General features: G+C 39.7%; 1 pseudogene; it reads left to right on the top strand.

Moving 5' to 3' along the window:
* The window catches only part of LOC140939144 (E3 ubiquitin-protein ligase rnf213-alpha-like), an 87616-nt pseudogene that overhangs the window by 53231 nt on the left and 11274 nt on the right, over window positions 1-23111 (top strand).

Raw genomic sequence — 23111 nt, forward strand, 5'->3', positions numbered from 1 at the left:
AGGTGCCTGGAAGAATTTGTTTGGGAACGCAAAATCGTTTAGGGTCGAGCCAGAATTCATTGAAGCGCAGTCCTCTTGAGTGAAATGGTCGGTTCAGTTGATTTTGGTTATTATTTTTTAAAGGTGGCAAGAAGATGTAAGAATATGCTTCTTCAGATGGCTACACCTGATGCAATTGCGCGTCTCCCAGCATCTGGCTTGAAAGGAGAAGCTCGTGAAATGTGGCAAACGTATTTTCGCGTGCAGCAGCATTCGAGTCTAGCGGCCTTCATGCGTCATGTTCTTACACTCGAGGAAAAGCGAGAGAAAGGACTCTTTATTCAAGTAAGGATCATGCAAAAAGTACTAGTAGATTTAAAGGTGCCGTTTGGACTCGTGGTAATTTTGCATTGTCCTGCTTTGGCTTAGGTTACTACTCATTCGCGACTTCTGTCAAACCATGACCTGGATGCTTTATGTAGCACAACGGGTCTTCGTCGTTCAACTGTGGATGTCATGACACTCCAGCAATTTCAGACTGAACAACAGTTCCGATCTTTAGTTAGGTAAGAATCCCGCCTATTTCCAGCGTTCCAGTGTTTTTGCTGCATTTGAATGACAAAAACGTTTTGTTTCAACAGTGTTTGCCTTGCTTCTTTACAGAACGTTCTTTGAACACCTTGGAGGAGATTGCTCAGGTATTCTGGTAGTGCAGTGTGATTCAGGAGATGACAATTTTAATCTGATAGCGGGTGCACGGCATATTCTAATGGAAGAAAGCAAGAACGCACCCGAGCTACTTAACCTGTCCACGATCGCAGCAGTTCATATTGTCTTGGTGATTCAACTGCCCAGAATTTCCGGTGGATGCCGCAATTTTGTCGGTTTCCAAGGTGGAAACTGGATATCTACACACATTGATGAGCTTCGTCCACCCGAAAGGTACACTCCATCAATCGAGGATCTCATAGACAGACCAATCAGCAAATTGTTTGAAAGTGAAAATGCAGGACAGCCAAACCAAAATGATGGTACTCGACTGTTAGCTGTGAAGTTCTTGCGAAATTGCGTCCAAGCAGCAGCTTGTAGAATCGACGACGAAGGTGGATCGACTGAGCGGTCAACTGGAAGGATCGAGTTGCTTTTACATTTGCTTCCTGAGGAGTTTGAAGGTCGTGAAGGTCAGTTAAACAGTTAAAGGGACAGATCTGTTTGTTGCTGCAGATTTTGTGATGTCCGTTAGTCCTCACGTATTTTACTTGCAAAAAACCTGGGATCACTTCTTGTTTTTTAATATGTAGCCGGATTCCCCACCAAATGTGACATTACTCCAAAAACCGGGAGTCTCTGGCTAGCGTTTCTTTTTGTCAAAATTTGTACCATTTGCCCAAATTATAAGCGGGATAGTTTTTTGCTACAGTAGGGCAGTAGCTAAGTTGATCTAAAAAATTTCCTAAAAGAGTGTGGCTGACGCAAGAAATTCTTGCCCTTTTTCGTGCCTTACGTAAGCAAGTGATCATTAAAGAGTGTAGAATTACTAAGACGATAAATCAAAGCAATTCGAGTGTTTTTAGAAGATGGAGAAAAAAAATCATAGTTTCATTTACGAATACTTATTAATATGGCCAATATATTTTAGACGCACGAGTGCTGAGTATGTCATCAGATCGCTTTTGTTATGTATCGTCATTATTTACCTTTTTTACAGAAAAGTATACATTTGCCAGCGTCCTCGTGCAAAGAACGTTCAATCTTCTTGAGGAAAGAGAAAGCACTGCTTACAATGCTCACGGGTGGCTTCACTCCGAAGCTCTGTCAGGAACAGGTGTACAAGAGTGGGGTACCTTCAGAAAGGCTCTTTGGAAAAGAATTTACTCGGCGGTTGTTCCCATCCTTGCTGAGATCATTGCATTTGCAGACAGAGACAGAAATTTGGATTTAATGAAGGGCGGTAATATTTGGGTTTCTACGCTGTGGCTGAAGATCATGGTAGACCCTAAGATTTCCGAGCTTAGTTATAGCAAGATGATCTCGCCTGTTACAAATTCAGTTCGAGAACGTGTGCCAGTCATCGGATCTGGTGCCGGAGGCCACAGTTTTCAGTGCCTATTTCCTTTTTCATTTATTGTGAAGCAGCGCGTCGACAAAATGTTAAAGGACGCTTTTAGCGTTACAGGTAATTCCCAGCTTTGAGCGATAAAGAAATAATTCAAGTGCCCCTTTGATAGCTTTTCCTCGGTTACAAAAATTGCTTCATTACAGTTAAAATTGTCTTTAATCTTATTTATAGCTCTGTAATGACAGAGTTATTTGTTTCTCACTGCCGGGATTTACGTTATCACTATACTCGGGAGCTTCTGGAATTGAACCTTACTATTGATTTCACTAACAAATATACTCTCAGCCCAAGATTTTCGTAGGTTTTTTCGCCTAACATAAGCGCAATTCCACTCTCGTGTTTCAGCCCAGTCTAGTACTACTTTGATGGAAGCTTTACGAGATCTGATCGACGACTCAGAATTGGGACCTCTTCTCCGTGAACTACCCCGTGAACACTTCCCAGCAGTACAATACCTGAAAGATTTTGTTCACATGGTATACAAGTCCTCAAGCGAAAGTGAACACCAGGTTTCCTCCTTATTCTTATTTCTGTTATTAAACATATCATTACTTTAAGAAACAAACCCCAGCGCGGAATGCATGAAAAATAGCAGGTTTTCATCAAGAATCGAAGATGACTACACATTGTTGGGTTGTTTATGTTTGGTAGTTATGAATCCATAAAGCATTTACCAACTGTGGTAATCAACCGACTTGTCTCAAGAAAGTCATTAATCTGTTTTTTTAAATTTTCTATTTAAAGGTATTTGCTCGGAACGAGGTCTTAGTAGGTACGTTTGATACAGAGCCATGGTCATTGATACCGGTTCTTTATTATTTCAGCTTGTCTGTGAAGCTATTCTCTCTTCAGCAAGAGAACTTGGTTTCGAGGAAGATGAAATGATTGACATAGCACTTGTTCATGTCGCTCACGACAGAATCCAGTTCAGACTGAGATGCTTTTCAAAGCTTGTTCAAGCCAAACCCGAGGTTGTGGAAAAGCTTAAAGAAGTACCGGTATTCCGGGAGAAACAAGCTGAAGTTGTAAGTTGATTAGTACGACTTTCTACAAGACCTTTGCTTTCCGTTGCCGAATAGGGTGACGAGGACGTTAAAAACAGCTGATTGTGTAAGCAAAACAACAGCTCTGAACGTGCATCACGTTGTTGGATTTGTTTCTTTGACTTCCGGGGCACGACTACGATGTGAAACGTCCTAATGGAACGTTGTATAAGATCAGCAGGGACACTGGTATTCCTTAGTGTAGCCATGATTGATCACGATTATTGGAATGACATGTTCAAAAGTCATCTCGGCCGCGGCCGAAGGAGATAATAGAGAGGTTAAGCATCACGTTTACGTCAAAAGGCAAACGCGAATTTGTACCGCGTGACCAATTTTCCCCTTTACTTGTCTTTTGCTGTTCATTATTTCTACACATAAGTTAGTAGTTTCAAGGGATTCTTTTTTATCCATAAGAATCGTTTTGAGGTGTTTTTATCCGCTCATTTTTTATTTGAGAAATTCTCAACTTGAACTTCTGACGTTTGCCGTTTGCGATATACGTGAGGCTTAAAAGAGACCTTTAGCATCAGGTTTTTCATGACCACGGTCTTGCGGTCGCGTTTGCAGTTCACGTTTGAACGGCAGGAAGGGCGTCCAGCGATAAGTGACTTACGGCAAGGACGCTAAAATTGTACAGCATCACGTTTAAAGGCACGAAGTAGCTTTCTTTATTCGTCTGCGCTGTGCTTGTTGGATTTTTGAACTCGAATAAATGAATTTTCTCTGTTTTTTGGGTGATAAAAGTGGGCACTTTGACTCGACGAAAAAGAACATGGCGGCACTAAACAAAGAACGTCTTGGTAAAATTTGAAATCCCGTCAACGTGAAACTGCAAACGCGGTTTGCGGTTTCCCATGAAAAACCAAATGCTAAAGGTCTCTTAACTCTCTAATGATGGGATGTTACTAAGAAAGGAACGGGAAACGGGGAACGAGCACGGGGAACGGGATAATAAAAACAAAACAAAACAAAACAAAAACAAAAAACAACGTTTTTTTGTTCCTTTTGTTGATTTTCCCGTTCCCCGTTCTACGTTTCAGTAACATCCCGTCTTACTGAGTACGTGAATACACGTCGACAAAATTTCGTTGGTGCCTTTTGAACTTCTCAAGAATTCCACCCGAGGAGAATCCGCTTACATTTGAAAAACTGATCGAGTATTAGAGGTTGAAAAAACGCAAATTTATTTGTCGCTACTATAATCGTCTCGGTTGCAACAGCTCCGGGATGTTAGAGAACTGATCTAAATCGAGCACCCCTTAAGCGAGTTTTTCCAATTTACAACTGTACGATCAAGAAAAGTGCGCGCCGTTTAAACGCTAAATTAAGGGTTTTGATAGTTATTGTTTATTCAGTAAAAAAAAAAGTTCGGTGAGTTCCGCAAAACATTTAACTGAAACGCGTTAGATTTGTTAGCTTGCAACACTGCGTTTTTTTGTATTAGCTGCTCGACGTCGTCACCTTGCAAGTTTGCCTGGAGGGACTGACCTCATCCGAGGACGTGCTATCGGGCCAGGAATCTCGAGGTAACTGGTGTGACCGAGTGCTGTCAATCAGACAAGCAGTTGAAGACATGATGAGAAGAGACAAATTTGGAGCCTCTACAGAAGAATATTCAAGCTACGGAAAGAGATCCACTGTGCTACTTAATCTCTGCAGGTAAACTGGCTGTGTATGTCTGAATATTCATTAAACAGAAACGGAAAGAAGGGGGAAAAAGAGAAAACACGTACATTTTGTTGGAAAGCTTTGCTAGGTTGTCAGACTCGTCGAGTAGATGTTGCAGATGTTGTAGTTAAAAGTGAAATTTACGTTAAAAATTGTTCCACCTAGCTCGATTCTCCATCTTTTTTTTGGTCTCCTAAACCTAACCACAGGTTAGGAAAAAAAAAAAGAAGCGCTAACCCTGATCCTCACCTACACAGAATGGCCACTATTCTTTTTCTGACTTGTGATTAGAGTTAGGAGACAAAGGTAAGTTAAAATCAAACAAGAAGGCTTTAAAAAAAGTATCGCTTGCTTGGAGATAGATAAGAAGTGAGGAGGCGATTTATTCTACACGAAACAGGGATTGCGTGCTAAAAGTTTTTCACTTCCTTGACGATGATTGAGTCGTGTATAAATAAACGAAAGTCGAGAGAAATTACATCATTTCAAAAGAGCCAAAATAGTCCTCTGGGAGGAAATGAGCTTACTGGCAATGAATAGTTTGTACGAAGAAAAGGGCAATGACAGGTACCTATGGTGCTAGGCATAAACGTTTAACGTCTTGTGCTACGAGGACATTTATTTTCCAAAGAGAAAATTGAAATCATTTAATATTTTATATCACCCAGTGTACCTTGTTTTTTTTTAACACGTTTGTTTTCTATTGCCAATATGTTTGCCGTGCGTTATCTGTGGAAAACGTATGTAACGAAACATCGCGACAGGTGACAACGGACCGAATGTCCCTAAAAAACCACGTGCTTCCAAAACAAAATCGTTTTTCAAGGCAGTCACGTTGTTTAGTGACCGCTAAATTGCACGTGCTCTTTAGCTCGTAAGGTTGGTTCGGCGGCCACAAGCAGAGTTACAGAAATTCTCGAATTGAGTTTGGCCAGTTTAATTTCTTTACTATTTCTGTTCATTCGTAATTGCTTCATGTGTTGATTGAGTTCTACTAGTAATGAATAGTTTTTAATCGTAGTATTAAACGTTGAAAGTCTCAAAGTGGGAAAATGCAAACACGAATCTGTTGTTTTACTATGTAAACATTCAACTAAATTGTCACAAATTCGTATAAATTCAAAACATTTCATCTTGATCATGGTGATATGGCAATTTCGCTACGACAATTACGTGCTTAATCTTGGACAGAAATTACGATAGTCCAAGAACCGGCCAATCCTCGCGAACGCAAAATAAAATAACGGATCATATTAAAATATCCCTAAGAATGATCAGTATCAAATTCCTCCATGTCATAACTACGCGTCACAAAGCAAAGAATGGGAGATAGGAGGTATTGAACACAGTCCCTTAGCCTCCGAAGGTTTCGCTTTACCGCACGTACGGGAACAATCATCGCCGAAAATAAACCGCATGCTCCTCAGGAGACTCTTTTGCATACAGTGAAAGTCGTGACGTTTCTTATCTCCAGTTTCCACGGTCTCCGCTAGGAAGGCCTGGGACCACAACCACCTCTCTGTGTACTAAATACGAATAAAAGAAAACGGCTTGCAGATTACGAGTCTTGCTACTTATGCAAGCGAGACCAATTAGGACGAATTGGTTATAACGTGGAAGTTATTTCAAACCTTACACAGAAATACATACAGTCTTAAGTTTCGTTCATCTTGTCTCGATAAACCTCCTTAATTAGGTAGTAATGTCGTCAACCAAAATAGTAGCAAGAGAGTGATAACGCAACCTTCAAGAGTTGAAAATAACAAACAGAAAACAAATGTTGCTAAGAAAAGGCGATGGAAGACTCTTTGGGTTGAAGGTAATTGCGGTAAGTACCCTCCGTGGGGAAGCAAATCGCATAAAACGGTTGCAATTTGCCACGACATATCTGTAAGTTACGCGTAAGTGATGCTCTTTTTATCAGTATTGTTGTACGCTTTTTTGCATGATCTTATTAGATCCATGTGGCAGAGAGCAGGAGCTGTAAGGTTGTTTGTGGAGCACGTCACTCTATTAAACGAATCTGACGACGATGAAGTTAATTCTGAGAGTGTGGTTACCCTCTGGAAGGTAATTGCAAATGCAAGTTCAGAGCTATTAATAAAAATAAAAGAAAATTGAAACGACCAGAATTTATATCTTGAAACCTTGTCTTACTAGCAACGAAAACATAATTGCACCCAAACCGAACTTAAACTGTACTCTTTAAATCCACGTTATTTAGACCGGCAAGTCGAATTCAGTGTATCATTGTGTTTTCATCTGTCTATACTGACAAAGGCAAAAATGTTTGGTTTTCAAAGTTTCTTTTGATCGTCGTTTTTTGCTGGCTTCCTGGGAACGACGAAGCCTATGAATCATATGTTACTATACACCTTTTTTCTACGCCAGTCTCTTAAGAAACAGTTCTCACACATGTATTTGATTTTTTCTTTTGCGAGTATCCTCATAATTGTAGCACTCAATTTTGGTTGTCGTTGGTCACTTGAGGCTCATTCTTTGACTAACCCAGGGTATTAGTTTAGTTTAGTATTAGTATCTGTTTTCTTTGAAGGCGCTGGGGGAGGAGGCAAACTTTTCTTCACTGAGGTCTCTACAGACTATAGAGAAATTCCTGATAAACTGCACGGAAGATACTAGGAACAGGTAACACAGCTCAAGTACAGTGTATTTTTATATTTTTTGAAATGAGAGACCTACCACATTGTGTAAGCACTGTTCAGTAACTATGTACGCTGACGACGCAGTTTATATCTCGGTCTTCAAGTTGTACCCACTTCGATTTTACATTATTCAAGATCTTCAGTGCTTTTTTGAATGGTTAGAGGGTCAAAGTCTTGTTCTAAATGTTTTCAAAACTAAGAGGTCCAAATTTTCTCCGAGTAGTAGTGATGGTGGTGTTGGAAATCGAGAGAAAATTAGTGGTGGTGATAGTGTTGGAGGGAAACAATACATATGTAGTGGTGGTGGTGGTTGTTGTGGACGGAAACAATAAATTTGTTGCGCTAGTGGTAATGGTGGTAGGGGGAATCAATAGAAATGTAGTGGTGGTGGAGGACGGAAACAATAGAAATGTGGTAGCTTTGGCGGTGGCAGTTGTGGTGGAGGAGGGAAGCAATAGAAATGTGTTGATAGCTTTGGCGGTGGTGGAAGAAACAATAGACGTTAATTTTATGGTGGTGGTGGTCGTGGGAACGATGATGTGGTGATAGTACTGGAGGGAAACAATCGGAGATGTGGTGGCGATGTTGGTGAAGGAGGGAAACGACAGAAATGTGATGGGGGTGGTGACGGTGGTGTACTAGTTTAGGGAAGACAATTGACGTCGAAGATGAGGGAAATAGTTGACTTGTGAAGGACTAGGAAGTGGATAGGGGTAAGTAAAAACAAAGTACAAAAACTAAGCTGTCCATCGTCCTTAACAATTACCCAAATTGTGAGTCCAAAATCAGTGAAACGGAACAGGGAACACCTTTGGTAGGAATTAAATACGTTACTTGTCAGTGACATTAGGCGACACTTGATTTGACGCTTATTTCTTCGTTAAAATGAATAAACCATTGAACGCTTATCTAAAGTTTTAGTCAGCCAATCTAAAATCAATGAAATCATCTTTCTAAGAATAACTCAAAATCGGTCCAAGCGCCTAAACCATCTAAAATAGTACTTGACTTTACCGTAATGAGATTCCACCCAGAATAGTAGCCTATCCCGTGCGCCCTATACTACTTTCAAATTCGAAATCTTTAATTTTAAGTATAATTTCAAGGCGAAAGTCTCCTGAATACCAGCCTTTGAGCTGTATAGGCCACCTTCTTTCTATTAAGTCGTATTTTACTGTGTGTTGGCTTAGCTCTCCACATTAAAATCCTGAAATGGACGTCAAATACATGTACCAAAATTTAAAACCAATATACAGCGCCATATTTCAAAATCTTCTTTTTGTGGCGTTCTGGCTTTGACGTGGTGGAAGTGCCACACGGTCCACATTTTTATCTTTTAGTTGATGAAAAGGAATGCTTTTCCCACTTATTTTATCTGCTACTTTTTTTAAGAGCCAACAACAGCAGTGATTCTGAGTTACGTCGTCGTTGCAACGCCTTTTTCATGGAGCTGGTCTCGTTGTTTTGCTTTGGCGAATCATGTGACAGTTTGGAAGCTGAGGCTTTGTCCCTCCTTATGCGTTACGTTACTGGACAGCATTCTGCCCAGACGAAGGACTTCTCACCGTTTCCAGACTACGGTATCGATACGACACCTGTCGTGCGTTCCTTTCTTCTCCAGCAGCTCTTACGATCAAGGTAATTGACGAACCTATTGTTATTGTAAATGCTTTGATTTTGCTTTTGAAGGGAGTTAGTTTATGACAAAGTGTGAAACTTGCTTGGGCTTACAGCGCATGGAAGTTGTTCCTCTGAGTCATAATGTCTATTGTGGTCAAGCCTACTGAGACGTTCCTGTAAGCGTCCAAATTAGGGACAATTTTAAGGGTCATGGTGTTACACTAAGTTTTTAATTTCGAAAAAACTTTCTGGAGATAACTGCCAGTACGAATGAGAAAGAAGCTATTCCATGAGCTGCCAGCACATGGGCATAATTTTGATTAGTTATTACAATAACGTTTTCTTCTTTCGATTTCAATAAAATGATTAGATCTCGTGCATCTTTTGTGTTCTCGTTGAGTAACGAGTAAGGCTTAATGAGTAGGTGGAATATGTTGTTGACAATACCTGTCTTTTCGACAACCTGTGTGGTAATCACCTGCAGAGTCAAAAACACCCAAAAAGACGCATAGAACAAGACACTTGGGATATCCACTATGAAATGGAGGAATTCCAATTTTTAAGTGAGGGAATCCGTCGGAATCTTAGGGGGATCTCAAAATAAGACCTTGATACAACGTGGTATACTACTCATGATGCTGCTGATGATCTTTCCCTCAAAAAACGTGATATAAATAGAATCTGTTCAAACTGCATACATTTGATTATTATTATTTTTCCTCAGCACAAAGTTAGTAAAAGAGCATTTGGAAGCGTTTTTGAAAGAGGCTCAAAGCTTGAAGCCAGACTCCCAGCATGTTAAAGAAGTTTGCTTTCTTTGTGTACAGTGCATGGAGGTAAGTGCTCGTTTTCACCACTTTTAGAGGGAGCAGTTTTTTAAAATCTTCATTCTTAATAGTGGGCAAAATCCAAAGAGAAACATTTATACAAATCTCAGATTTCTTTTTTTGTAAAGTGCTCAAAAGCAAGTAACGTAGGCCTGTTTCAAACGTCGTGCTACTGCCGTGCTAAGCTGGCACTACTGTAGCTCGACTGCTGCACGACACTAGCACGACTTTGTTTCAGACGTCTAATTTAATTCAGTCGAATAAGGTGGCTGTTGCCGAAAACAAAACACAAAAATAAAGAAACGGTTTAGCAAACTTTCACATGTATTCTAATGTATTTATAATTTATGAATTGAGTTCGGCACGGCGGTAGCGCGACGTTTGAAACCAAGTCGAACTACTGCCGTGTAGCACGGTAAAGCTTGCCGTGCTACACGGCAGTAGCACGACTTGGTTTCAAACGTGGCACTACTACCGTACTAAAGTCGAATTTAATTCGATCAATTTAGTTCTGCTCGCCAAAAGCATGACGTTTGAAACGGGCCTTACTAAGCAACAGATGTTCCAAAGAGGTTTCTTTTAATGTATAACAGCACAGGATTTTAATACATTTAAACGTCAGGGGAAAACATTTCCTCAACATAATTTTGTGTTGAAGTAAAAAGGTTAAACTTTATTTGCGGTTTTTCTATTGAATGGCGATTATGCTATTAATAGTCACTTCACGCTGTCTCCCTCACATCACTATGGTTAACTCTCGCCTTGAGGACACCTCACTTTTACGGACACCCCACTCCGCTTATACAGACACCCCACCCCGCTATTAGAGAATCTCGCTTTTACGGACTTACGGACACTTCTCTCGGTTCCGACAGCACAATTTTATTGTTCTAACTATCGTTACAACGGTCATCAATCAGCATCTTTCAACATTTAGGCAGCATTATCGCAAATTATAATTTATTTCTTCCTCTTTTTCGTCTCTGTCAATTAGGTTGAAAAGTGAACATTCCGATTCCCGTTTAACATGATCCTTCTAAGAAACTACCGAACTTACTTGGATTACTTTATGGTTTTTGTGTTACTTCAAATTTTTCAGTGACTTCTGTGGTGAACAAGGAAGGGATATGCAACTTCTTTTCTGTTACGATTTGTTTTGTTTGTAAATAAAGTTCTGACGCTCTTTATATGGGATAACTGCACTGGTCCTGGAGAGAATGTCGTTTATATACACTTTCAGTGATCTTGGTGATTTAAACAATCTGACTGGTTCACTATCTCGGACTTTTCAATAATATTCACCTCTTACCGAGTGGATAATGTGTGAGCTCGTTGTTTTTCCCATTTTTTTTACAGAATGACAAAGTTGAGAAAATCCTAGGGTTGACACATGTTTTTTAAGGCAAGAAAAGACTGCGAAATATATAAAACGGCGGTTTTCCATTTACTATGGCTGAGTTTTGTGCCCGATGGATTGTTTACAATTTCCGTTTATTCGCGTAGAAGAGGCCGTTTCGCGAACTCAGAGTTTCCTAACAAGAAAAATCTGGGCCAAAAATCGAAGTTTATTCATGACCAACAAATTTGAAGCAAATGGTTGCAGAAATCCTACGTTTCAAGTAAATAGGAAAAAGAATGTTACAGGACGACGACGTCTTACCTCGAGCAACCGAGCCGCCATTTTTGTGAGCGCTTCATGCGGAGAACGACACAACAAACCTTTTTGGCTATAAACTTGGCGAGTCAACAGAAAACAACAAAGCTCTACTTTTCCTCTCACGCAAGGAAACAATTCAAACTTTTAACAGTTCCATTTAAGCCATTACGCTGTTGTTTGCGAAGTGATTAACTTGTGAATTGCCATGTGTGAAAATTTTGCAACGATCTTTTTTTCAAACCTTGCGTGATTTCATCCGTCAATCAAATCGTACTTTTTAATGGTTTCCTCTCTGATTTTGTTGAGATCACTTTATGTGTATATACTAAAACAATTATTCTTTTCGATCTCGGTGAGTAGTGGCTATAGGAACATGTACCTCGCCGCTTCGCGGCTCGGAAAATTGGTAGCCACTACCTCGATTTCGAAGAATAATTATTAAATATGCGTAAAGGAATTTATTTGCCTGCAAATAAAAATGTTTATGTCACCTAGTCACGCAATGATTTATGTTAGTTTGCTAAGAGGGGCACTTATTCCTAGTCACCCATTCGCCTTTAACATAGGTAATCGACAGGGAAGAGCTTTGAGCAGGGTCCAATTTGACACAATGTAGTCAAGTATTGATCACACGATTATCACGAGATCAATCGGAAACTTACTAGCCGGGAAATCACTAGCTGGTAAATTACTTGCCGAAATATTACTTGCTGTAAAACTACTAGTCACGAGCTCGTTCGGAAAAGTACTTAGCCTCGACTTCATTTAAGGTTAGGGTATAAGACAAGCTTTGTTACCCGAAGTCTTCCTCTTGGTCCCCTGACGTAACAAGCTTTGCGAATTTGACCGTCCTCCTCCCTTCCTCCGCCGCTTTCTTAATAGTAGTTTATTTACTCTGGGTGCCTTTTTTCTCCGCCTTCACCTTTGCCAGAGCGTAAAAAATCAAATAATCATAGCTAATTAAATTTGTTTGAAGATGTTATATTTAATCAATGAATCGGCCATCTTGCGTGGCCAAAATTATACCCAAACACATCGTTGTTCCTTATTTCTTTAAGCGCTCATGCAAACATAGCTCGACTGATGACCCCAGAATTTAGCCAAAGGTTCTCTTTATTATAAGGGTATAAAAGACAAGCGGGCAAGGAGGCATACATGTAATTCCTCTAGTATCAAGGAAGTTTTTCTCACACCCCGTTATTACGGACTGTCGCTATTACGGACAGTAATCCGCGGTCGCGAGGGTGTCCGCAATGAAGTGAGTCGATCAGGTATTTTTTTTACATGAAACTAAACCAATTCATACCATATATAGTCAATTTCGGTGGACGTTTTGTTATCTTCACTGACTTGAAGTTTACTAACCTCTGCGCTCTCTTATCTTTAGGACAGCATGATAAGTCGATACCAAGCAAAAGTCTCCGATTCAAAGTTGACTGTAAAGTTAAAACATGCGAAGAAGATCTGCGAAGAAGCTTTCAAAGCTTTAAGTGTCAATAGTGATAAGTCTTTTGAGATGAGCGCCGACACTTTAGAGGCCGTCGCTAAGGGGCGTTACGTTTTAAACCTCGTAGCAGATTACATGTTCAAATACTTCATTGAAGGAGACTCTAGCTACAGAGACTTGGACGTTCGGAGAGAGCTAATGTCCTTGCTAGAATCTGCAAGACGTTTCTGTGTTGAAGGCTCCAGTTCCACGCCGCAGCTATACCTTCTCAAACAGCTCGTCCGTCTTTATGGTTTTGATTGCGTCAGAACTCTGGGCGGTTATCAAGAACTGGAGTGGGTACTCCCATTAGAGGCCAGACAGCAGGTACGTGACTCCTTGACACCGCCTAGTTAAGAATTAGATTGATTTGAAGTCCACACCTACTATCAGAAGTGGGAAAACCCGTGGTTAAAAAACAGCAAGTTTACAGAAGTTCTTTACGACTTGTTCACCGTTGGCCCCACGGAAGGTACCTAAGAATGACCAGGTTTCAGTCAGGTTCAGGTTGACTCATTGTTCCTGAAAAGCCCCTTTGGGGAGGAAACAATAAAGTATGTATGAATGTACGTACAAATGAAAAGGATAGAAGTTAATGGAGTTGCATCCCGGAGTTTCATTCACCAAGCGATCATCAGAATAAAAATTCTGAAATAGGTGTCGGTTTTAAAGTGGAAATTTGAAATTCATGGACGGTTGGAGCAGCGCCTTCTGTGATTGGGTTGCGAAGAACTTGCTCTCGTCATGACACTTGGTTACCAGCTCGGATCGTTTATTTAGGATAGTATCGCGGGTAGTCAAGATACAGAGTTTCTCAGAAAGGCGCAAATTGCAGCGTGACGGGTTTCGGGTTTGTCCGCGATACTATCCTAAATAAACGACCCAAGCTGGTAACCAAGTGTCGTCACGAGAACAAGTTCTTCGCAAGCAACCACAGAACGCGCTGCTCTATGGGGCGCCAAATGTATTTTTATTATTTAGAGTGGTTATTTTTATGTAACCAAAACAAGGGTGGTTATTTACAAATAACCACATTACAGTTTTATTATTTCAAATAACCAAAAAATAAAATTGGTTATTTACAAATAACCAAAACTGAAATTTGGTTATTTAGCAAATAACCAAAAATTAAAAAGTGGTTATTTATTAAATAACCAAAATGCAAAATTGGTTATTTATTAAATAACCAAAACTAAAAATTATTTAGTAAATGAACAAAAATGGACGATTAAAAATCCAAAACTGTGCAAAAGTGGTTATTTAATACAGAAATGGTTATTTACCTTATTTGGTTTTAGCAAGTGGCCACGTAGCCCATTTTTCCGCTCAGTTCCCATAACGACTTGCAGACTTCTATTTCCAACATGGTTCTTCCAAAAACATAGCGCGGTTAAATGGAGAAATAGCTCCGAGCTGCTTTGAAGTTAGCTACTGACCGATCCAAATGTGATACATGCCACTACAGACTGTTCACAGTCCCTATTTTTTCGTAAGATCGTCGAGATCGAGCACTTTGCGTTACGGCAGCCATCTTGGATGAGTGTCAAAACTACTTAGGGGCGCGGGGCGGTTTGGGAGGAAGCGAGAAAAATAGTCCCTGAGTAGTTTTGACGCTCATCCAAGATGGCTCACCCGTAACGCAAAGCCTATTGCGACAGGATTCTCTAATCATCCTGATATTGTGGAATTCTGTAGGTACTTGTGATCATTGGTCAAGTCAATCTTTGCCCAAAGAGATCTCAGGAGCAGGAAAGTAGCATTTTCCTGCGTATTAATTTACTGAAAATGTCCCGAGGAAAACACTGAAACAGGATTTTAAAAATTTTCTTGGGGAGCATTTCTTGGGTCGCCTTCGGCGCTACAACTTTCCTCCCCACTTGCGTGAGAAAGGGTTATTATAAGATACATCATTATGGGAGCTCTAAAGTGGAACGGATTATGATGAAATTATGATTACTCGAAAGAACAGACGGGAGCCAACCTTAATTCTCCAGTCAGCAAATGATGTGACCAATAAAATTGTAAAAGAAATCGAAAAGAGACACACTTTATTTGGTATTTCATTCAGTTTTTAGCAAGTACAGAATTGACTCCAGGGATCAAATATTTTCACAGGATCAGGGATCAGGATTTGCAACAATGTTAGATCAGGTATCAAAATTTTATGGCCAAAATGTGAGATCAGTCGGGAAAATATGTACCTCGTTAAGACCCTCTTGTATAACATAACAATGTAAAATACGATACGTTTCACGGAAATGCAAAATTATTTTTGAATATGTGTAATGTCTGAAGATTAAAGGACAAGTGAACAAATAAGTCAGAAATGAATAATGTGACGGTACGACAATTCGTTGGATAAGCTCTGGACTATCATGAAAACCAACTGAAGTAGATGACGGTAAATGAAGACTAATGGTGGTGGATGTAGGCGTATGAAGGTAAAAGAAGGCTAATGAATGTAGATGACCGTGGATAAAGGCTAATGGGGGTAGATGAAGGTGAATGAAGGCTAATGGAGGAAGATGACGGTAGATGAACGTGAAAGAAGGCAAAGGTAAATGAAGGCCTATGTAGGTAGATGAAAATTAATGACGAAGGATGAGTGTGAATGAAGGTAAATGAATTAGAATGAAGGTGAATTAAAATAAATGAAGGTGAATAAAGATTAATGAAAGCGAATGAAGGTGTACGGAGGAAAATGAAAGTAAATGAAGGAAAATGAGGGTGGAAGAAGGTAAATGAAAGAGTAAAGAGGAAAGTGAAGGAAGTGGAAGAAGCCATGTTGGAAGTAGAAGTCTGCAAGTCGTTATGGGAAATGAGCGGGAAAATGGGCCACGTGGCCACTTGTTAAGACCAAATTAGGTACATAATCATTTCTGTATTAAATAATCATTTTTGCACATTTTTGGATTTTTAGTCGTCCATGTTTGTTAATTTACTAAATAAACAATTGTCCAGTTTGTTTATAAATAACCAATTTCGCATTTTGGTTAATTAATAAATAACCAAGCTCGCATTTTTGTTATTTATTAAATAACCAATCTCGCATTTTGGTTATTTAGTAAATAGCCACTTTTTAATAAATAACCACTTTAAATTTTGGCTATTTGCCAAGTAACCAAATTTCAGTTTTGGTGATTTGTAAATAACCAATTTTATATTTTGGTCATTTAGAAATAATAAAACTGTTATGTGGTTATTTGTAAATAACCACCCTTGTTTTGTTTATATAAAAATAACCACTCTAAATAATAAAAATACGTTTGGCGCCCCATAGTGCTCCAACTGTCCGTGAATTCAAATTCCCACCTTAAAACAGAAATCTGTTTTCAGAATTTTTAGTCTGATGATCGCTTAGTGCGTGAAACTCCGAGTTACAACTCCATTAACTTTTATCCTTTTCATTTGTATTTCGCTCTGCATACTTTTATGCATTGAGCTCTCCTAGGATAAGTGAAGCTATAAGTATGTTTTGAGATCTATGTATTTTTTTTAAATGATGGATCTACTACAAGATATTTTACTTGCTATCGATTTTAGGAGGAAAACGTCATCCAAGACAGATTTCTTGTTCATGAGCTCCATTACCGCACAATACGCGAGGGAATGGCAAAAGCAGTGATAAGTGGAAACACTGAAAACATAACAGCTGCAATCACTGTAAGCAGATATTATTATTTGTTACGGATTCTCTTTTCTTATGTCCTTCCTGCATATTTGTCATTAAAAAAAAAACATCATTAACCATGGGTTCACTTCTTATTGACATTTTATGATTTCAGGAGACTGAAATGCAAAGTGGCTGCAAAGAGGTCCTTATTTTGTTAGCACTGTATCGCGAAATAACTTTAACGAATGGATCACTTCAACGGCAGAACATTTCTGAAGAGGTAAGTAAAGTGCGCTAGCGTTGATTCAGCTAAAGGTCCGTAAGAACTCAACGGCGTGACATCAAGATGATTGGAATTTAACAATTCTACACGTACAGTTCTGCTCAGATTATTCTATTCACGGAGGTCATGGTCAACAAACCAATGTAAAGGCTGACAATTCTCCTTGCTACATCCTGTTGAGACATTTCTCCGCCAGTAGCTTCTAATTCATAACTCCCAGTCATGAGGTAATAGTTCAGTAACTACTCTCTACATATTCTTTCATTTCTTATTCCTTTCATTTATTTTGCAAATACCGTAGGTAAAGGAAAAACTAGATGGGTTCATTCAAAACGGAGGACATATTTCCCCTAAGGTGAGCTAAACGAACCTATACAATGATGAATATATGAATGTTGTATAATGGAACTGCAGAATGAAGAATATATGCAAAGGAGGTCGTCACAGTTAAAGACACAACGTATACGGTTGCGAAGAGAAAGCCTGAAAAGTTCGGACTCACTGGGATTGGAACCCTGACCAATGATATACCGTAGCAGCTCTCTAACCAGTCACTCTAGTATTGCAACTGGTCTGAGCTGGTCATTAAAGTGGTCTCAGTGGTGGAGACATGATGTAGCGTGAGCTTTTTCGTTCCATGACCGTAATAAAGCAAGGTTTGTCAGAAGTACAATAATTTGGTAATAACATTTCTTTTAGATCAAATAACAACGTTGGTACCAGAAGCAATGCTGATCTGTCTTAGAAACTGCCAGCAAAAATATTTCTTAAGTATGAAGCAGACTGAAGTGTTACGGCTCCTCCCAGAAAGGGATCTTTGTCCTCGGAGGTTATTACAATCAATTTATCGCCAGCGCATATTTAATAGACCTTTTTACTGATACGGCGGCCATATTGAATTACTTCGATTTAAGGAAGATTATGGGGGGTATGAGCACGATCCGTTCACCCGCTCAGTACTTACGGACGCCCTTTTAGGCCAATTTTTGTTTAAGTTTTCCTGGAGAAAGATTGTAATGGGAAAAAAGATCGTCGTGCCGCGTTTGGATGTAATAATGATCTCCTTTTTCCCGAGAAATACACGGTGAAGTTCCCTGAGCGAGTGCCCCCCTGGGCATCCCATACTACTCCTCAAATCGAAGAAATTCAATATGGCCGCCGTATCGGTAAAAAGGTCTATTTGAGGCATACTTTCTTTTTGTCTGATGGTGCCCCTTCACCCCCCCCCCCCCCCCCTGCCTCAGAGACCGGGATGACCAATAATCAAGCTTACCTAACGTCGAGTGGGATTAATGTGCGCGTCATTTCATCCTCCTTTTTTAGGTTCAGCCTTTCGCTCAACAACTTGTCAAAAACAACCAGGGCGATCAATTCAAGGAACTTCGAGTCTTTCCTGGGAAGAGCTCACAGGACCACACCTTAGCTGAAATAGTTATTCACACCTCGGCTGCCTTATAGTGTTTTGGTCCAGGGTCACTATCTGAACCTCTTGCTGCATTAATGATGGAACCTTTTAAGTTGACGGTATGTGACCGATGCGGCCAACTGTATAAAACAGCTCTCTTTGTCCCCCATTTCGTTTAATCTACTCTAAATAGTTTTTTGTATTTGTTTCCGAAGTTTGAAGACTGATTTTTGCAAAGTAAACAATCATTATATGCGATTGTAGATTTTACACTGAGTTTAAGTAAGTAAGAATGCTATCGTGCTTCCATGCGACGATTAAATTGTCTTTCTAATATCGTGCAGAATTCCTACCTTCCAACCATGCCCGAGGACAACTTTGCTGAGTGTATTGCTGTTATCGCCGAGACGATGAAGGCAACTGGTCGGCCTGGCGAATGGTATGGTTAGTATCTTTCCAAAGAAATGTACTTACAACTTCTGTTGATCATGCCTTACCAAGGACTCGAATACTGTACCTATTGTATAGCCAGATGGAATAAATACAATGTGATATCTTGAACGAGTGGAAAATGGCTTAAGAACAGTTCTGTCTATAGCCCCGCCCTCCCCCACCCCTAGAAATCGTCTAAGGTTGATTTATAGAGGGGCCAAGGCATTGGATTGATTGAGACTCCAAAAAGGCGATAGCTAGTTGGATTCTTATTTGCACAATGAAAGAATATATGCTATATCGCAGCTTAATCCCACATAAGATTGAGTGTGACTCTGTAGATCCTTTAAGCCTGTCCCGCGTGCGTACCATTTCATGTGGAAAGATATTAGAAGGGTAATTGTTTGTATCACTTAGTTTGTTTTATCTTACCTCTTTAGAATGCGGAAATTGCAAGCATCCATATTTCATTGGTGAGGTGAGTGCGTCATTTTCCGTTGGTACCTTCACAAACATTTTCGAGACAAGTCTTCTTGACAAAAGGCTAAGCTCAAATACATATAAGACATATTTACAGCAAATCGTAGCTATAAAGAAAAAGGACATAACAGTCAAAGTATGTCCAGTCCTTATCCTCGGTAATACTGACCTGTTGGGAAGCTTTACATTGAACAAGAAGTTTCTCTTATCAATAGCTAGTTCAGTCCGTCGTCAATGGACACTTTTCGTATTTTCCTATTAAAGTCCGTGTCGACAAGTTGATATGTTAGCATTTTCTTATTTATTCCGCGTATTGATTAAGACGTTGAGGTTCCCTCGCATTTTATTTGTGAGCGATGCTCCCCACTTTTAGTAGGTTGCTGCTCTAAAAATTGGCTCAATAGGTGGCTGTTTCTTCTACTTCTTTTACTCTCGGACTTTTTTGTCTCTCAACGGTTTGTTACTTACTTTTTTATTTATTTGCCTATGTTTTGTTTTACAGTGTTCAAAGCCAATGGAGAAGGGTCACTGTCCAGACTGTAAAAAGGTAATAGGAGGAGAACAGCACAGATTTTTAGGAGAATACAAAATTTCTGACAGGTAAATTTAAACTCCGTAAGACTTACGTTTATGCAATCGATATGCAAAGATGTATTATAATAATCACTGTCAAAATAAAGGCAACAAGGCAAGTGAAATTAGTGTAAAACCAAGCCATGTATAGCTATCGCAAACAAAAAACGCATAGGTGCCGATACTTGCAGTGTAAATTGTACAAAAAGTGCACTACGTCCGTGCCTTTTAATAATTTAGTGTCATTTTTTGGTACCTGACTCAGGTAAAGGTCAAGTAAACAACAAAGCGTAACTCTAAATATCTTTTTTATTTGATCATAAGTTTCGAAGTAAATGCGGCATATTATGATGTCTTTCTGTGGCCTTGAAAGCGGTAATTACCTTGTTTATTATTCGAATGAATGAATGATCCATCGCTGTGTCTGTGCATTGCCTCACGACGTTATAGTGCGCTTACTATTTGGCGGGACTAGCCGGCTAGACTGGTCTGGTCGTAAAGAAAATACCTTCATTAATCGGGACATCCCTCCCAAGTCAGTCTTTCCAGTGCGCACGGCAGTGAAAGGGCCACTGGGAAAACTGGTGAAAAAGTTCAATTTTTTTTTTCGCAAAATCAGTCAGATGAACAGTCAAATTCAGAACTGGTCGGCCAGTTCGGAATTTTTGTGAGCGCCCTAAGTTATTAGAGACCTTAAGATTGCGGTTTTTCGACATTTCCCGCGAACGTAAGAAGTCACGTGTCTAGGGCCTTACTGTGAGATTATTTGCGGTTTGAGGTTCACGTTTGTACGGCTAGACCACGCGCCAGAGGTAAGTGATTAACCGCAAGGTTTTTTTGCAACCTGAAACATCACAATCCCACGTTTGAGAAGAAATACGACTTTTTAAAACTCTTTTGCTTATTGATTATCGAATTCGATTTCGAAAAAACGTAATTTTGCAGACAATTTTGTCAGCTAAAATAGAAGTAAGTGGATGAATGAAAACATGCATGGCAGCCGCGAGCTACCACCCACTAATCTCAAGTCCCAAATATGAGCAGACGGGTAACTTGAAACCGTTAACCGCAAACCGCAGTTTGTCGTTTGCAGTAAAATGACCAAACCTCAATCTTAAGTTCTCTATTATCTTCAATTATATTAACAGATTTATGTACATAAACGTGTTTTTTGATCGACCTAAACTTTTTAGGGCTGACAGAACAAAAATTGGACACGCACTGGGTCCGCCAGATTCGAGACCCACCACTCCTGAGCCACAGAGAAACCTCTCTCCAATTATCTGCAGTCTGTTAAGAATTATTATGCACTCGGCCATGGTCATGGGGGCTTGTAGAAATCCTCAGGTAACTACTTTAGAGGTATTAGTATATTGAATATGATAGTCGGGTTGGGTGTAGTTCTGAAGATGACTGTGGTTGACAGTGAGAGTTGTTTCGACAACCTTTGTGGTAGTTATCTTCAGAGTCATCTACACTCACGCGGACGACCATATTCCTCCCAGTTATGACGAGACTGTATGGTTCAAACATTTACCATGCGTTATGAGAGCCGTAATTGTACCTTAAACATGACATGCTATGAACACTTACACTCGCCTATTCTTCTGAGGTCCATTTTTCAAGAATGGCTGAATAGTAAACTAAATAGGACTCTCAAAAGACAAGAAATGTTCATAGTATATTCACAGAATCGGCATCTGATATTTGTTAACTAGTTTATTATCTTTTCCTCAATGTATGTTGGCACCGTTCTTACCTCCAACAAACTATGGACGTCTATACCAACAAACAGATCGAAAATAGCGGCAATTTGAGTGCTGTTGACAACCCTGTCTGCTGACAACAACACAGTTTGTTGTGACGACACAGTTAACTCGAAGCGTTCTATACAGCGTCAGCTTTCACATTGAACACATCATGTGGCATGACGTGACGGTGAAAACTCTCATAAAAGAAATGTACAATTTTGAAAACAAACTAAAAATAAACCGAAGTTATGGTACGATCGAAGTAAACGAAAAAACAAACAAATAACTGACATTCTGAGCAGCATAATAAGAAAGAAATCTGCTGCCTCGCGGTTTGACTGTACGTGTGGTTTCTGAACAAGTCAAGTGACCAAGCTCAAGCTGTCACATTTCAGACCAACAAAATGTTACTTGAAAATTGGTGGGAAAGCGAAAGAAAGAGAAATGGACAAATGAAAGGCTGAAATGAGTTCTGAAAAAAATAAATTCAATCCGTTTACTCAGTATAAAAGCCACGTTCGTTTCCAAACACAATTTCATCAATAAAATACAGTACACATTTGGTGGGGTTCGCTCAGAGCAGGTCTCATCGACTTGTGAGGGCTCACTTTTAATATAACCTCATATGATTTTTGACACGGAGTATTTACATCGTTTGTTGTGTCGTGTTCGCATCGAAAGCTGCAGAAAAGTTTTCCGAATCACCAAGTAGCTTTCCTAAAAACACTAGTGATGTTTACTAATCCTTAAATTTACTTCGCGTCAAGGAATTAATTGCACTGCAATTTTTATTGCTGGTTTTTTCTACAATTTTCTCCAAAGGCTGCTTCTCAACTTATCACGCCACCATGTGATCCAGAACATGTTGCGGAATTTCTGTGGAAACACATGCAACGGGACCTCAATGTTCTCGGGAGGGCCTTGGGACGAAGTGTTGATGATGCAGCTTTGACAGTACATCTTGTTTTGCACCAAATGATATCACTTAACGGAGGACAAACCGGTAAAATGTATTGCATTTTAATATTGCGAATTGTGTCAGTGTGTGCATTGTGCATCTTTTTGGTGGACGATAAAGAGTATTGAAAGAATTATTATAGAGAAAAAACCAGAAGCTTTCCAAGCTCTTTTTTCCGAAAGGTAAGCTGAAAATGCGGCGAAAATCAAGCCTCGTTGCGATATTCATTTTCCTGTCTTGCCTAGGACAAGCAAATTTCACCACCAAGCCGCGTGCGGGCAGTATTTTACCATCTTTCCAGCTAGTGGTCGAACTTGGTTACATTTTGTCACACACGGATTTTGCAAGTTCATGAGCAACCTGCTTTTGCGGGTATAAATTTGTTAACATTAGTCTACGGGAGTAGGTGCTGAGGGCACAAGCTTAGGGTGGTGGCACAAGGTTTTCTTAGTACTAAAGTATCCTGTTATTTCTTTCAACTTGGAACAAGCACTTCTTTTTAAAACCCACGAATGCAAAACAAAGAAATAACTCAGAGAAAAACTCGCAGT

Source organism: Porites lutea, chromosome 5 (genome assembly GCF_958299795.1).
Source record: "Porites lutea chromosome 5, jaPorLute2.1, whole genome shotgun sequence".
Taxonomy (NCBI): domain Eukaryota; kingdom Metazoa; phylum Cnidaria; class Anthozoa; order Scleractinia; family Poritidae; genus Porites; species Porites lutea.